The 16,917-nt window shown below is 42.3% G+C and overlaps 1 protein-coding gene across 3 annotated transcripts in view; it reads left to right on the top strand.

Annotated features, from left to right (window-relative positions):
• The window catches only part of VWA8 (von Willebrand factor A domain containing 8), a 401,096-nt gene that overhangs the window by 291,195 nt on the left and 92,984 nt on the right, over window positions 1–16,917 (top strand). The gene's annotated exons all lie outside the window — the stretch shown is intronic.

The raw sequence follows: 16,917 nt of genomic DNA, 5'->3' as shown, positions 1-16,917 counted from the left end.
TGAGGAGAGGAGTGGACTAACAGGGTATCCATCATCACCACTAAACTAACTGCCTTAGCAATGATATTCACCTTTGCTTTTCCAGCTCGAATGATTAACTCTGGGAATCTTGCATCTCTGTTTTTAAAATGGGCCATTGATAGACAGGACCCACACATAAATATGCTTATCCTCAAGGATGTAGCTGAATCACTGTGGAGTATTTAGAGGAAAACTGAAGCCTCTCAACTTTGAAAAGGGTGATCTCAGTCACCAGTGAAAACAGAACTGCTGGGATTGTGGGAAGGCAAGAGTCCCAAACGTTTACCTGCCACAGTATCATTTCAAAAAGTGTTTGTGATGAGATATAGAGGACAAGCTGGTGGTTACCAGTGGGGAGGGGGTCCATACCAGGGTGGGGGAGTGGGGGCACAAACTGTTGGGTAGAAGATAGGCTCAAGGTTGTATTGTATGATGGGGAACATAGCCAATATTTTGTATTAACTGTAAATGGAAAGTAAGCTTCAAAACTTATATAAAGTAAAAAGCTAACAAAATTTTAAAGTGTTTGTGATAAAGCATCAAAAAAAAAAAAAAAAAAGCCGAAGTCAGGCAGCACAGAGAAAAGTAGAGAAACTCCATCAGTCCTTTTGTGACAGATAGGTTATAGTAAATCTGTGATCATTTCACTTGCTAGGCACACGTGCTCAGTCGTGTCCAACCCTTTGCAGGCCTCTGGACCATAGCCCACCAGGCTCCTCTAGCCATGGGATTTTCCCAGCAAGAATGCTAGAGTGGTTTGCCATTTCCTTCTCCAGAGGATTTTCCTGACCCAGGCATCGAGCCCCAGTCTTCTGTGTCTATCATCCTTCCCCCATATTTGTAGTTGATTCTCACATGATAAGTGTTTATACTCTAGCCCAGCTTTAGGAAAGTCAACAAACCGTAATTTCCTAGAAAGACGATGGTGATCCAAGCTGGAAAGTTTCTTTGTGGCATTGGCAGGCTGTCATGTACTGAATTAAGGAACTAGTTGTTGTTCAGTTGCTAAGTCGTGTCCAGCTCTTTTCGATTCCATGGACTGCAGCATGCCAGGCTGGACCAGCAAGAGATATTTGAGGCACTTGACAATCAGCCCACCTGAGTGTTCCTGTGGAGCACAACTCTGTAGCTACCAGCATGTGCCCTGTGGAGGGTGGTGGAACACTGAAATATGAAGCATGGTTTTTACCCTCAGGAAGTTTATAGTATATAACTGGGGAGGTGAGACTGATAGTCAAGGAACAGCAACAGGTAGTGCAAAAGAATGTGTTGTTGTTGTTGGAGGCGATAGTTGTGTCTGACTCTCACCCCGTGAACTGCAGCATACCAGGCATCCCTGTCCTTCGCTGTTCCTGGAATTTTCTCAGATTCATGTCCATTGAATGTCCATTTGGGCTTTCCTGGTGGCTCAGAGGGTTAGGCATCTGCTTGCATTGCGGGAGACCTGGGTTGGATCCCTGGGTTGGGCAGATCCCCTGGAGAAGGCAATGGCAACCCACTCCAGTATTCTTGCCTGGAGAATCCCATGGACGGAGAAGCCTGGTAGGCTACAGTCCATGGGGTCGCAAAGAGTCGGACACGACTGAGCAACTTCACTTCACTTCATGTCCATTGAGTCAGTGACACTATCTAACCGTCTCTTCCTTTGCTGCCATCCCATCCTTCTCCTTTTGCCTTCAATCTTTCCCAGCATCAGGGTCTTTTCCAATGAGTCAGTTCTTCACATCAGGTGGCCTGTGTATTGGAGCTTCAGCTTCAGCATCCGTCCTTCCAGTGTAGTTCAGCGTTAAACTGTGGGCTTTAAAGCCTGTGCTGTAGTAGTTCAGAGGAGAGGCACCCATGAGGATGAAATTCATAAGCAAAGGAGATGGGGCTTCAGTTGAACTTTCCTACTATTTATGTGTTTGGATAGTTGAAAAGGAGAGGGAAGGGCATTCCAGGCAATCTAGACAAAATGACCACAGGCACAGATACAAACACAATCCTTGTGTTTCCATAATAAGAGGGGCTTGGATCCCCACAAGTCCAGGAGAGATGTGGACACAGACACCAGAGGAGCAGTGGACAAACCCCACAGCCAGTGTGATGCAAGCGCAAAGCCCAGAGCGCAAATCTGGGTTCAACACCGTCTATCCCAAGGAGACCGGGGGGTGGGGTGGGAGTACTCCAGAGCAGGGGCGAGAATACGAGCCGGGTCTGGGACCCCCAGAAACACACAGGCTGGGGGATTTCAGATCGAGTATGCTTTTGTTTCAGCACAGTCTTATTGACACAGGATGTTTTTAAAAGTAGTTGAAAAGAAGTTGAAAAGAAGTTGAAAGTAACCCTTGGTCTGTGTTAAGCATATCTGCAGCATATTGTAAGATAAAGGTAAGCATATGGGGTTTGGAGGGAAGTTGTGTAAATCGTCACCCAAACAGGAGTAACCAAGCTGTGTGGAAGCCCAGTGAGGTTTTTAGGTTCCTGTGACTGAGAGCTGCTGAAGATCCTCATGGGAAAGTACATGGATTCGTGAAGGCTGTGTTAGGAAGGTGGACTTGGCAGTGATGTGCCATCTGGAAAGAATCCTTAGTGCAGCAGGGCAACGGTAATGCCGTGGCGATGGCCAGGTGTGAGTCGACACCGGAAGGCCAGACAGGGACGTGAAGACAGACATCCTGCGTGTTTCTAGTGTGGATGCCCAGCCAAGCGGCACATCACTGAAGGAATCAGGAAAGTTGGAGAGGAGGTAGGGTTAAGACATTTCACATATGCTGAATTTGAGATAATGGTGAGATATTCCATTGACAGTCAGTAATTGGATATTAACAACTGGACTGGAACGCCAAGCTAGCGAGAGTCACAATGATCATTAGCATGGAGGTTTTCATTGAAACCATGAAAATGGTTAGCTGCTAAGGAAAGGAGAGAGATCAAGCAAAATGATCAGGACAGATAAGCTATGTTTATAGAAATGCGTATAGTCAGATGTTTCTGAAAGCATTTTCTCAGAACCCTTTTCAAAAACTAAAGAATCAATGTTCAAGCTGTTAAACATAACCTAAGAGATGCTTAGAGATGAATTTATAATTAATAAGTATCTGGCTTTGAGAAGTCACAATAAAGAAACCCCTTCAATTTGTTTAACCCAATAGTTCCCCAATGTGTTCAAAATCTTTTTAATACTTTAGCAATTTCCCAGTCTCTATATTCCTGGTTTTCTTTGCTTCAGTTCGCCATGGACTCTGTATATTAGATCTCTTAGGAAAAGAGCCTTATGCTAATTCTAATTCTGACTCACGACACAGCCTTGTTACATGGCATTTATGACTTCAGAGAATGTATTTGGGATGCTAGGGTTAAGCTGACAGAAGAATAAGTTCTTTCCAAAACTCTGACTAGAGGACCTATTATTTCATGTGATTCCAGATTTTTTATGGAAAAAGAAAAGGTATTAAAAGTGGCAAAACTTCTCCTCTCACTAACTTAAACTACAGAAGGGGGGAAATTGGCTCATATAACCAGGAAGCCCCAGACCTCAGGTTCAGCTCAAACCATGGGCTCCGCGGGACCCTGGTGTCACTGTGGACTGACACGGGACCCAGGACCCTCTCCCTCTGGCTGTGCTTTTTCTGAGGTGGCTTTACTCTTACAGTCCTTCTCCATCTGGTAGCAAAGACAGCCCTGTAGCACTAGGCACTGCATGATTCTCAGCTGGCAGTCCCATCAAAGGGGCATGTCTTTGCCCATAATTCCAGCAGAAGTCCTCAGAAGTGCTCCGGCGGGTCCCTGAGGTCAGATGCCCATCTCTGAACCCGTCACCGTGACCATAGTGCTGGGGTACTGGTAGGTGGTCACATCTCGGTCATGTCTCCACTTCTAGGCTTTGAGATGAGAGAGGGCTGTATCAGTCCCATCTGAACCACGTGTTAGGAATTAGGGAAATACCCTGGAAGAAGTACTGAATAAGCAAAAACATAGCCAGGGGGTTGTTTTTTTTTTCCTTTTTGGTAGTTTTGACAGCTACCTTCCAAGTGCCAGCTGCTGACCTCTCAGGTGAGGGCTTTCTGGAGGCCACGACTGTTGTCACATTTATTTTCTTTTGCACTCAGCACAACATGTATGATACATGGCCCTAACCAAATGCAAAATGATGATAATTAGGCCAGTGATTATATACATTGTCGTTCAGTTGCTAAGTCATGTCTGATTCTTTGCAACCCCATGGACTGCAGCACACCAGACTCCTCTGTCCTCCACTATCTCTGGAGTTTGCTCAAATTCATGTCCATCGAATTGATGATGCTATCTAACTATCTCATCCTCTGCCAGCTCCCTTCTCCTTTTGCCTTCAGTCTTTCCCAGCATCAGGGTCTTTTCCAATGAGTCAAATCTTCACATCAAGTGGCCAAAGTGTTGGAGCTTTAGCCTCACCATCAGTCCTTCCAATGAACATTCAGGGTTGATTTTCTTTAGGATTGACTGGTTTGATGTCCTTGCTGTCCAAGGGACTCTCAAGACTCTTCTCCAGCACCACAGTTCAAAAGCATAGCATCCATCAATTTTACCTTTTGTTTAATTCCTGGACTGAGTACTTCATAAATATGTGCTTGGTTTTCTAAGTACATGTAGGGCAGGAGTAAATATTCTAGTTACAATTTTCTCATGGGACTTTCCAGTTGCTGGGGTTCCGAATGAAATTGTCAAGTCTTTCTTGACAGTGCTCTGATGAAATTGCAATGGGTTTTCCCTTCAATGAAAAGAACTAATACTGGATAATTTTTATTATTTTTTTCCTTTTAGATATGTCTGTCTTAAAGGCTATTAAACGCCTTATGTTTGGTGTGAGTGAATAATCCTTTCCATAAAGAACAGCATCTATAGAGCCCTGCTGGGAGAATCTAAAACTTGTATGGGTTTTGTGTTAGTCAAAGGGGAAAGTGCTGCATTTGATTGTGAGTCATCATGACCTCAACCATTCTGCCATCGTATTTACATAAGAGTCATTGCCCAGAGAGAGAAGGCCTTGACATAATCTCAGAAACAAATTCATGTGCTCTAAGTCTGGCTCGAGTTAACTCATAGAACCCACAGCAAATATTGGGTTGGCCAGAAAGTTCATTTGGATTTTTCCATAAGATGTTACAGAAAAATCTGAATGAACTTTTAGGCCAACCCAACATATAAAGGCTATTTCACAGCAATGCTACTGCTGCTGCTAAGTCGCTTCAGTCATGTCCAACCCTGTGGGATCTCATAGACGGCAGCCCACCAGGCTCCTCTGTCCCTGGGATTCTCCAGGCAAGAATACTGGAGTGGGTTGCCGTATCCTTCTCCATTTCACAGAAATAAATAATAGCTATTATTGTCACTCTAGTTCTAATACTAAAATGTGATTTTTCCCCCATCCTGTAAGCTCATAATTACTGTACTTGTGTGTGTGCTGAGGCATTTCAGTCGTATCCAACTCTTTGCAACCCTATGGACTGTAGCCCACCAGGCTCCTCTGTCCATGAGATTCTCCAGGCAAGAATACTGGAGTGGGTTGCCATGCCCTCCTCCAGCGGATCTTCCTTACCGAGGGACTGAACCCACATTGGGTTTTTCACCGCTAGCGCCACCTAGGAAGCCCAATTATTGTTCTTAGAAGTATAAAAATCAGCTGGACATCTCTTTAAGGAAGGCTAAGCTACTGACTGCTCTTGAGATTAAACAGCAGCAGACCTGAAGATTCCAAATTTAACTCCTCATCCAAGCCCAGTTCAAGAAATATTTAGATGTATTTATAAATGAATATATATTTAATTTTAATTTTATATCTATTTATATAAAATTATAGTTATAAATTATACATATTTATAAATAAAGCCACCTCTGAGTTTTTCACTGTATCTTTTCATCTTTGGTGAGTTAGATAGGAGCATATGTTCACCAAAGGTAGCTGATAATAAAAATGACAGGAGACGGTGAGATGTATGGAGAGAGTCACATGGGAACTTACATTACCATATGTAAAATAGCCACCAGGAATTTGCTGTATGTCTCAGGGAACTCAAACAGGGGCTCTGTATCAACCTAGAGGGGTGGGATGGGGTGGGAGATGGGAGGGAGGTTCAAAAGGGAGGGGATATATGTACACCTGTGGCTGATGAACCAACAAAATTCTGTAAAGCAATTATCCTTCAATTAAAAAAAAATTCCAGAAAGAAAAAGCATTCCCCCTGAGATCCTTAAATCCAAGCTCTATTTATAATTTCTTTTCTCAGGTATACCTAAGTAATTTACCCTTTTGTTTTTCTTCACCAGGTCTAATTACATCTTTTAAAACTGCTTGCTTATTTTAATCTTTCTATGTATTTTTTCCTTTTTAAAATTTTTTGTTTTTTAATCTTTACAATGTTGTGTTGCTTCTGCCATAAAGCATCGTGAGTCAGCCGTAATTATACGTATATCCCCTCCCCCTTGAGCCTCCCTCTCTTTCCCTCGTCCCGCCTCCCTAGGTCATCACGGAGCACTGGACTGGGCTCCCTGTGTTACGCAACTTCTCACCAACTACCCATTTTACACACAATAGTGTGCATGTGGCGATGCTACTTCTCCATCCGTCCCACTCACTTCCTCCCCCACTCTGCCAAAGGCCCATTGTCTACGTATATTGTTCCATGAACCGCTTCAAAGTAAGTCATAGGCATGATACCCTGTTACCTCCAAACGCTTCGGTGTATATTTCCTCAAAACGAAAACACTCTCCTGCAAAACCACAACACAGACCTCAAAATCAGGAAGTTACATGGATACTACATTAACATCTAAAACTTACTCAGATTCCACATGTCCCCGGTAACATCCTTTTTACCAAAAGGAAATGGTCCAGATTATTTGTTACAGCTTAGCTAACATCACTGTTACCTTTCGATCCCAAACAGGTCCTCATCTTTCTCTGACTTTCACGACCTTGGCATTCTTGAAGCATGTAAGCCAATTATCTTGTGGCGCATCCTTTGGTTTGGGTGTATCTGATGTTTTCTCGTCTTAGATTCAGTTCACCTTTGGCTGAATTTTCCCAGAAATGACTCTGTGTTTTCCTCAGCGTACCGTTAGGTGACACCCCGGCTGTCGATCTGTCCCGTCACTGGTGACGTTAACTTTGAACATTTGGTTAAGGTACTATCTCCGCTGTATTCTCCACTGTGAAGTTGCTGTTTTTCCTTTTTGTAATGAATGCTGTGTCTCCTGAGCATCCATTTTGAGGCTAGGCAGATATTTTGTTTTTCACCAAACTTTATCATCCGTTGATGATTCTTGCTTGAATCAGTTGTTGCTGCTGGGGTTGCCAAGTAGTGATTTTTCCCAGTTCTGTCATTCCTTCCGCATTTATCGCTGACAGTCTAAGCTCAGGAACTGCTCTCCCTTATCCCTTCGATCTTCTCTTTTTTATCAGTGTGATATTGTGAATTTCTGTCTTACTTAATAGGTTATGTCTATTGCCATTCTTAGTTATTTTAGTGTTCAAGTTGCTCTAGATCTAGCCAGTGCGAACCCCTTTAAGCCAGTTCCTTGTCCTTTTGACATGCCTCAGTCATTTTTTTAGTACATCCTTATTTTGTGACACAAAAAATAAATCCAAGGGCTTTTGTCACTGATTTTGTGTACTGGGGCAAATGCTATGTCTTTGAGCAGTTTGGGGGGGCACGGCCTATTCATTTAGGTCAACCTGTTAATACAAAAGACACATTCTAACCTACTCCCGTTTACCCAGATCACCAATGAGTTGTCGAGTGGGTGTTGAGAGCACCCTGAACATTCGCAGCTCATCAGCTTCTCTGTAATATACTCTCTTCCTTCTTCTTCCTCCCTCTGAGCTGTAGTTACGTTTCATAGGAGACATTTCAGCAGAGCCCTCAGGTTCAACTACCTTTTGTTGTTGTTGTTGCTCAGTCGCTCAGTTGTGTCTGGCTCTTTGCAACCCCATGGACTGCAGCACACCAGGCCTCCCTGTCCTTCACCATCTCCCAGAGCTTGCTCAAACTCATGTCCATTGAGTCAGTGATAACACCCAACCATCTCATCCTCTGTCGTCCCCTTCTCCATCTACCTTACACATAGCAATTCCCTACACATAGCAATTGCATGGAGCCCCAGAACGCTGTGTCATTCACAATCACTGATAGTGGAGGAAAACCTACAAAAATCTGAGATGATACAGCCACCACATACATTGAATATTTTTCTTCATTATAAAGAGAAATGTATTATAAACAAGCCTTAAGTAATCATCCATTCTAACCTTTAAGTCTCCTTAAAGATTTGGTCTGAGATAGTTTTTCCCCTGGCCATTGGCCAGGACCTAAATGAATATAATTATAGTGACTTTTTATTATTACGTCATTTTATCTACCAATCTTGCTATACTTCATCATTAACTTTAAATAGCTCCAGATTTTTTGTGATCGTTTGGCTAGAATCATTATTACCAGTGACCACACGAGGGTGTCTGTGAGCTTGGCAGAGGAGTATTTCAGCTAACTTCAACAACAGACAACTTCAGCAACCAATGAATGTCTTCACTGCACCGTATTTGGAAGTTATAATTTATAAGTGTAGTCGGATTAACCCGAAGACCTGAGTCAATGTTCCTTCCTTCTTTTGACTATGATATGAAAGGCTTTTATGAAGTGAATTCCGAACTTTTAGTTCTATCATGGGGTACGGAGAAATGTCCTGAGGTCAAGAACTAAGAGGTCCATATCCTCTTCCTGGGTCCACACTGATCAGTGGCTTTACACAGTTGTATGTTTCTGGATCTTAATTTCTTTTTCGTTTTTAAAGGAACTTTCTTTTTTTACTTAAAAAATTTTTTTTAATTTTTTTAAAAATTTCTTTTAATTTAAAAATATTTATTTTATTTTATTTATTTTTTGACCCCACTTCATTGCTGCCAGCGGGCTTTCTCTCGTTGCAGCGGGCAGGGCTTACTCTAGCTTCACTGTGTTGGCTTCTCTTGTTGCAGAGCGTAGAAGGCCCTGTAGTTGTGGCGCACGGGCATAGTTGCCCCGCCGCATGTGGAATCTTCCCAGACCAGGGATCGAACTCGTGTCCTATGCATTGGCATGCGGACTCTTAACCTCTGGACCACCAGGGAAGTCCTGATTTTTTACGTTTTTAATGGTTGAAAAAAATCAAATGAAGAAGAAAATTATGTGACACAAGGAAATTATATGAAATTCTAATTTCAATGCCCATGAATAAAGTTTTATTGGAACACAGCCCCATTCATTTCCTGACTCCAAGGGCAAAATTGGATAGTTGCAACATAGATCGTATAGCCTATAAAGACTAAAAGATTTACTATCTGGCTCTTTATAGAAAATATTTGCCAATTCCTGATTTACAATACAATAACCAAAAAGTAATAGGCAAATTTGGCCTTGGAGTACAGAATGAAGCAGGGCAAAGGCTAATAGAGTTCTGCCAAGAGAATGCACTGGTCACAGCAAACACCCTCTTCCAACAACACAAGAAAAGACTTTACACATGGACATCACCAGATGGTTGACACTGAAACCAGACTGATTATATTCTTTGCGCCCAAAGATGGAGAAGCTCTATACAGTCAGCAAAAACAAGACCGGGAGCTGACTGTGGCTCAGATCATGAACTCCTTATTGCCAAATTCAGACTGAAATTGAAGAAAGTGGAGAAAACCACTAGACCATTCAGGTATGACCTAAATCAAATCCCTTATGACTATACAATGGAAGTGAAAAATAGATTTAAGAGACTAGCTCTGATAGACAGAGTGCCTGATGAACTATGGACAGAGGTTTGTGACATTGTACAGAAGACAGGAATCAAGACCATCCCCAAGAAAAAAAAAATGCAAATGGCTGTCTTAGGAGGCCTTACAAATAGCTGTGAAAAGACCAGAAGTGAAAAGCAAAAGGGAAAAGGAAAGATATACCCATTTGAATGCAGAATTCCAAAGAATAGCAAGGAGAGATTAGAAAGCCTTCCTCAGCGATCAATGCAAAGAAATAGAGGAAAACAACAGAATGTGAAAGACTAGAGATCTCTTCAAGAAAATTAGAGATACCAAGGGAACATTTCATGCAAAGATTGGCTCGATAAAGGACAGAAATGGTATGGACCTAATAGAAGCAGAAGATATTAAGAAGAGGTGGCAAGAATACACGGAAGAACTGTACAAAAAAGATTTTCGTGACCCAGATAATCACGATGGTGTGATCACTCACCTAGACATCCTGGAATGTGAAGTCAAGTGGGCCTTAGAAAGCATCACTACGAACAAAGCTAGTGGAGGTGATGGAATTCCAGTTGGGCTATTTCAAATCCTGAAAGATGATGCTGTGAAAGTTCTGCACTCAATATGTCAGCAAATTTGGAAAACTCAGCAGGGGCCACAGGACTGGAAAAGGTCAGTTTTCATTCCAATCCCAAAGAAAGGCAATGTCAAAGAATGCTCAAACTACTGCACAGTTGCACTCATTTCACACGCTAGTAAAGTAATGCTCAAAATTCTCCAAGCCAGACTTCAGCAATACTTGAACAGTGAACTTCCAGATATTCAAGCTGGTTTTAGAAAAGGCAGAGGAACCAGAGATCAAAATGCCAACATCTGCTGGATCATCAAAAAAGCAAGGGAGTTCCAGAAAAACATCTATTTCTGCTTTATTGACTATGCCAAAACCTTTGACTGTGTGGATCACAAGAAACTGTGGAAAATTCTTCAAGAGATGGGAATGCCAGATCACCTGACCTGCCTCTTGAGAAACCTGTATGCAGGTCAAGAAGCAACAGTTAGAACTGGACATAGACCAACAGACTGGTTCCAAATAGGAAAAGGAGTGTGTCAAGGCTATATATTGTCACCCTGCTTATTAAACTTATATGTGGAGTACATCAGGGAAATGCTGGGCTGGAGGAAGCACAAGCTGGAATCAAGATTGCCAGGAGAAACATCAATAACCTCAGATATGCAGATGACACCACCCTTATGGCAGAAAGTGAAGAAGAACTAAAGAGCCTCTTGATGAAAGTGAAAGAGGAGAGTGAAAAAGTTGGCTTAAAGCTCAACATTCAGAAAACGAAGATCATGGCATCCGGTCCCATCACTTTATGGCAAATAGATGGGGAAACAGTGGAAACAATGGCTGACTTTATTTTTCTAGGCTCCAAAATCACTGCAGATGGTGATTGCAGCCATGAAATTAAAAGACACTTACTCCTTGGAAGAAAAGTTATGACCAACCTAGATAGCATATTCAAAAGCAGGGACATTACTTTGCCGACAAAGGTCCATCTAGTCAAGGCCATGGTTTTTCCAGTGGTCATGTATGGATCTGATAGTTTGACTATAAAGAAAGCTGAGCACCGAAGAATTGATGCTTTTGAACTGTGGTGTTGGAGAAGACTCTTGAGAGTCCCTTGGACTGCAAGGAGTTCCATGCAGTCCATCCTAAAGGAGATCAGTCCTGGGTGCTCATTAGAAGGACTGATGTTGAAGCTGAAATTCCAATACTTTGGCCACCTGATGCGAAGAGCTGACTCATTGGAAAAGACTCTGATCCTGGTAAAGATTGCAGGCAAGAGGAGAAGGGGATGACAGAGGATGAGATGGTTGGATGGCATCACTGACTCAATGGACATGGGTTTGGGTGGACTCTGGGAGTTGGTGATGGACAGGGAGCCCTGGCGTGCTGCGGTTCATGGGATCGCAAAGAGTTGGACACGACTGAGTGACTGAAGTGAACTGAACCAAAAAGATACAATCTACCTCTGCTTTCTGCATTGTTACGTACCTACCCTGAGATCATTATTTAAAAATGAAATCTGCTTAAATCAGAGAGAAGGAAAAGAAAGGAAGGAAAACAAGCATCTCAAAAAATTATTTAGGTATAAAAGATAAAAATTATATCTTTCCTCCCCAAGTTATATGCATGTCCACTGAAAAATGTCAGAGTATATCAAGTATGTATTTTGGGGTTTATATGAGGTTTACATCACAATAATAAACAACATAAATATATTAATAATTGGAGGAAAAAATCCGATCTGGTCCAGAATGTTTTTTATTGTTTATGCATCTTACAAGTGACAAAGCAAATTGTCCAGTCACAGAAGAATGAGAAGAATGAAGCTCTCCGCACAGCTCTTAAACATGCGTTTCCAGGCTTTCCTGGTGTTCCAGTGGATAGGAATCTGCTACCAATGCAGGAGACATGGGTTCGATCCCTGGTCTGGAAAGATCCCACATGGCTTGGGGCAGCTGTGTGCGCTACGACTGCAGAGCCTGTGCTCTAGAGCCTGGGGGCCCTAACTACTGAGTCCACGGGCCATGACTACTGAAGCCCGCACCCCGGAGCACGTGCTCTGCAACAAGAGAAGCCACCACAGCCAGAGAAAAGCCCTCACAGCAACGGAGATCCAGCACAGCCTGAAATAAATGAATTAGTTAAAATTTAAAACAACAGCATTCATTTCCTTGCCTCGCACTTTCCATCATGCTCATGTTGTCCTGTCTGGTTGGACTGTGCATCACCCACCTCTGTGTCATCCTTCAAGGCTGAGCAGATGGCACCAACCTGCCCACCCCCAGCAGCATTCACCCCTCCATGGCGTCCCCAGGCCCTGGTCACACTGCAATCTCTTACTTTGATGTGTGTCAGAAAGGCAAGCTTCCCCAGAGCAGAATTCATGCCCCATTTAGGCGTCTGCTTGGGCATCTGATACCTGGTCAGAGCTCAATAAATTCTTGATAAATCAGTGAATCAGTACATGGATGTGTAATTAATTTGGTCATTTAAAGCTTTTGTGAGGTCCCTCAGAGGGATAATAGAAGCAGCCAACTCCGTTGGTGTTTTCCAGAAGGCTGGATCTTCTGTTTCTGTGAGTTCACTGGTCTGACTGTTGCCTAGATTGGCAACAGTTTACTGTTGCGAGTTTACTCGCTGACTGTTGCCTAGATTGGCAAAGGACCGAATGGCAATAAGTCTCTCCCTCCCTAGTTTTCCTACACATGCTGGTTTGTGGTTGCAGAGTGAACACCTGTGAACCAGGGAGCCAAAACTGAGTTTGATTTCCAGTTGTATCCAGTGACCGTAGGCGAGTCATTTAATGCCTTGGAAGCTGCACCTCTCCATCTGTAAAATGAATCTAATCATAGCAGCTGCCTTACAGAACTGTAAAAACCAAATGAGATAACATATGTTCAAGTGCTCCGCACACTGACAAGTAGTATATGAATGTGAAGTGTTATTACTCACTGTCATAAATCTGTATAATAAATGGAGAATTAATTAGAGAGCATGGGGAACTAACTTTAAAATTCATAAAGAGCTGCTGAATTAAATTTGATACTTTGGGGACACATGTTGAGTATGTATAGTAACTCATTTTATTGGAGGAGGAGTTGGTTCTTTGATCATAACTTACATTGATTAGGATGAACAGTCTAAGGAATAGATTCTTTGCTGTCCCAACCAGTTTTTGCAGAGGTGTGATGATTGTAGGATGATTCTAATTTTATTTCTAACTTGTGCAAGCAAACCCCTCATGGTAGAATGTCTTCCTTCTGAGATACGAGGCTGAGTGCATGCATAATGCATTCTGGTGTACTGTATTTCCTTCAGCTCTAAATTTCGGTGGTTTGATATAAGCCTGGTAACTGGGAATAAATTATATTTTACCACTAATAGACATTACAAAGCTGAAAGTGCATTTCAGCAGAAAAAATAGCACCCCATCTTTAACAGCAAATCTTTGGGAATGATAGGATGAAAGAAGAAATAACCTCATAATTAAATAGTAACAGTACTTTAAAAATTAACAGTACTCAAAATAGCAATCAAAAAAAATTGCTCTACTCAAAATTATTCACAAAGAAACATGTACATAGTAAAGGTATCCCACCTGAAATACAGATAATATGATTATCTGCCTGACTATAACTCATAAATTTTTCTTCTAATTCAAGTATACCTGCTGATTACCTAGCATTTCCTTATAGTATTCTTGAGTATATGAAGATAAAAGTTACCCTAAACATTACAATATCTAATCTCTACCTAAAAATTGAAGTTTGCTTGAGGTTCAGAGTCTTCCTACTCTAATCCATTCTACATAGACTGCTGAGTTAAATTTTCTTAAATGTCAACTCTGAACATGTCACCCTAGATCAGAAATCTTCAGAAATCGTGCCATGGCCAAGGTGAAATACAGTCCACTCTTCTTGGCACCCAGAGCCCCCGCAGCACGCCCCAGCCTACAAACACCCAGCTTGCACTCTACCCAAGCCAAACTCCTCCCCAGACACAGCCCATTCTTGCCTTCCCCCGCACTGTGCTAGCGTTTGCTTGCCGTCCACAGCCCATTCCCTTCCACCACTCCCTCTTTGGGGTCTTTCCTGGTGGCTCATCTGGTAAAGAATCCGCCTGCAATGTGGGAGACCTGGACTCAATCCCTGGGTTGGGAAGATCCCCTGGAGAAGGGAATGGGTCCCCACTCCAGTATTCTGGCCTGGAGAATTCCATGGACAGAGGAGCCTGGAAGGCTACAAGTCCATGGGGTTGCAGAGTCGGACACGACTGAGCGACTTTCCCTTCACTTCTCTCACTCCCTCTTTCCTGTTTCTGTGGGGCACAGGCTTCCATGCCAAGTGCTACCTCTCCAGCCCCTCCGCTAGGCGGGTGCGGCCTCTTCCTCCTCCTGGCTCCACCCACTAGGTCTATACCTTTCCTGTGGGACTTACACAACCTGCCTTGAATTCTTTATGAAATTATCTTATCTTACTCTCCTTTACAACACGTTTAAGTATTTGAAGCCAGGGACTGTGTTTTCCTCATACTTGTTTTTCCTTAGTTCTGGTATATATTATGTTTAACAAATTATCAATAATTAAAAAAAAAAATTAAACCACTTAATCCAGCAATGAGTGGTGTCAGGTATTCAGTCCTCTTCCTGGGTCATAGCTCTGTAGAGGAAGGGTCAAGCTCTCTGGGGCCTCTTTCATAAAAGTACTAATCCCATCCATGAGAGCTCTACCCTCCTGACCTAAACACCTCCCAAAGGCCCTACTTCCGAATACCTCACATCAGGTGTTAAGATTTTAACATGTAAGTGGGGGGCAATAGAAACATTCAGGCCATAGAACAATCTAAAAGATAAGTCTTCTGATCCATAAACATGGATGCCCTATTTGTTTAGGTGTTCTTTAATTTTTTTCAAGAATATTTTATAGTTTTTAGAGAATATGTTTTGCACTATTTTACTCCTTTTGATGCTATTATAATTGGAACTTAATTTCATTTTCAGATTGTTTCACTGCTAATGTATATGAATGCAATTGACTTTTACTTTGTATCTTGTATCCCGCAAATTTGGTGAACTTGTTTATTAGTTCTGACGGTTTTTAGTGGATGCCTTAGGACTTTCTACATGTACAAGACTATTTCATCTGCACATAGAGGTAGCTTTAGTTCTTTCTTTCCAATCTTGATGCCTTTTGTTTCCATTTTGACTAGACTCTTCAGTACAGTGTTAAATTGGTACAGCGTGGGCATCCTTGTCTTGTTACTCATCAAGGAAGAGAACAGTCAGTCTTTTATCATTAAGCATGGTATTAGCTGTGGGTTTTTTTGTAGATAACCTTTATCAGTTTGAGGGAGTTCCCTTACATCCCTAGTTTATTGAGTGTTCTTATCATGAAAGAGTGTTGAATTTTGTCAAATGCTTTTTATGCAGCTGTGAAGGTGATCGTGTGTTTTTTCCCCCACTTTATTCTACTAATATGGTGTTTTGTATTAATTGAATTTCATGTGAAACCAGTCTTGCATTCCTGGGATAAAGCCCACTTGGTCATAGCATATAATCCTTTTTTAATGTATTGCTGGTTTTAAGTTCGCTATTATTTTGTTGAAAACTCTTGCATCTATTTTTATGAAAAATACTGATCTGTAGTGTTCTCTCCTGTGATGTCTTTTTCTGATATTTGGTATCAGGATAATATTGGCTTCACAGCATCAGTTGAAAAGTATTATTTGTAACAATTCTTGCAAAGAGTTGCTATTAATTCTTCTATAAATATCTGAAAGGATTCGATGGTGAAACCATCTGGGCCTGGACTTTCCTTCATGGGTAGTTTTTAAGTCACTAACTCAGGTTCTGTACTTGTTATAGGCAACCTGAGAACTTAAGGGTATTAGATTGTATGAGGCTAGGACTTAGGGATGTCTTATCTATCGCTTATGCCTTGCCTCCGCAGGATTCCAAACCAAGGGAGCTGTGAACACGAAAAATCTACCCAAAAGGGACACCAAGTACCAATGTGTATATACTAGGTTATTAGTAAATGGACCAGTACCTGATCTTGGGTGCAATGGCTTGGGGCAGGGCTTGGTTCCCAGCCAGAGACTGGGCTGGGAAAGGACCAGATGCTAGCCACCAGACCAGTGGTCAGTGACAAAGGTCCTGGCCCTTCGGCTTTGCAGAAAAGAATTTCCACAAAGAGGGAAAGTAGTGGAGCAAGTCAAGTATGTATTCGGAGGAAAAAGAGTACAGTACCTATGGACAGACACACAGGCAGACTCAGGGAAAGTCCCTGAGTTGCTGAGTCATGGCCCTTCTGGTAGTTTGAATTACTTTTATGGGGTATTTCTTCTGGGTTTCCTTTGGCCAATCATTTTGATTTGTCTGGTTCAGGTATATCAAATTGGTATATCTCAGGACTCTCCAATGTGTGTTGCATGCATCTCTTAGCCAAGATGGATTTTACTGAAAAGGCATCTGGGTAGAACATCCCTTGACATGACTCCCCTTTGGCCTCCAATGAGCCTTTCTGCGCAGAGCCATCTCCTGACTTTGAGAGCAAGAAATATGTGATCTGGGCAGGGCCCAGCCTCC

This window comes from Bos indicus x Bos taurus, chromosome 12, assembly GCF_003369695.1.
Source record: "Bos indicus x Bos taurus breed Angus x Brahman F1 hybrid chromosome 12, Bos_hybrid_MaternalHap_v2.0, whole genome shotgun sequence".
NCBI classification, from domain to species: domain Eukaryota; kingdom Metazoa; phylum Chordata; class Mammalia; order Artiodactyla; family Bovidae; genus Bos; species Bos indicus x Bos taurus.
The sequence above is the reverse complement of the archived record's forward strand: the minus strand, read 5'-3'. Positions and strand labels throughout refer to the sequence as shown.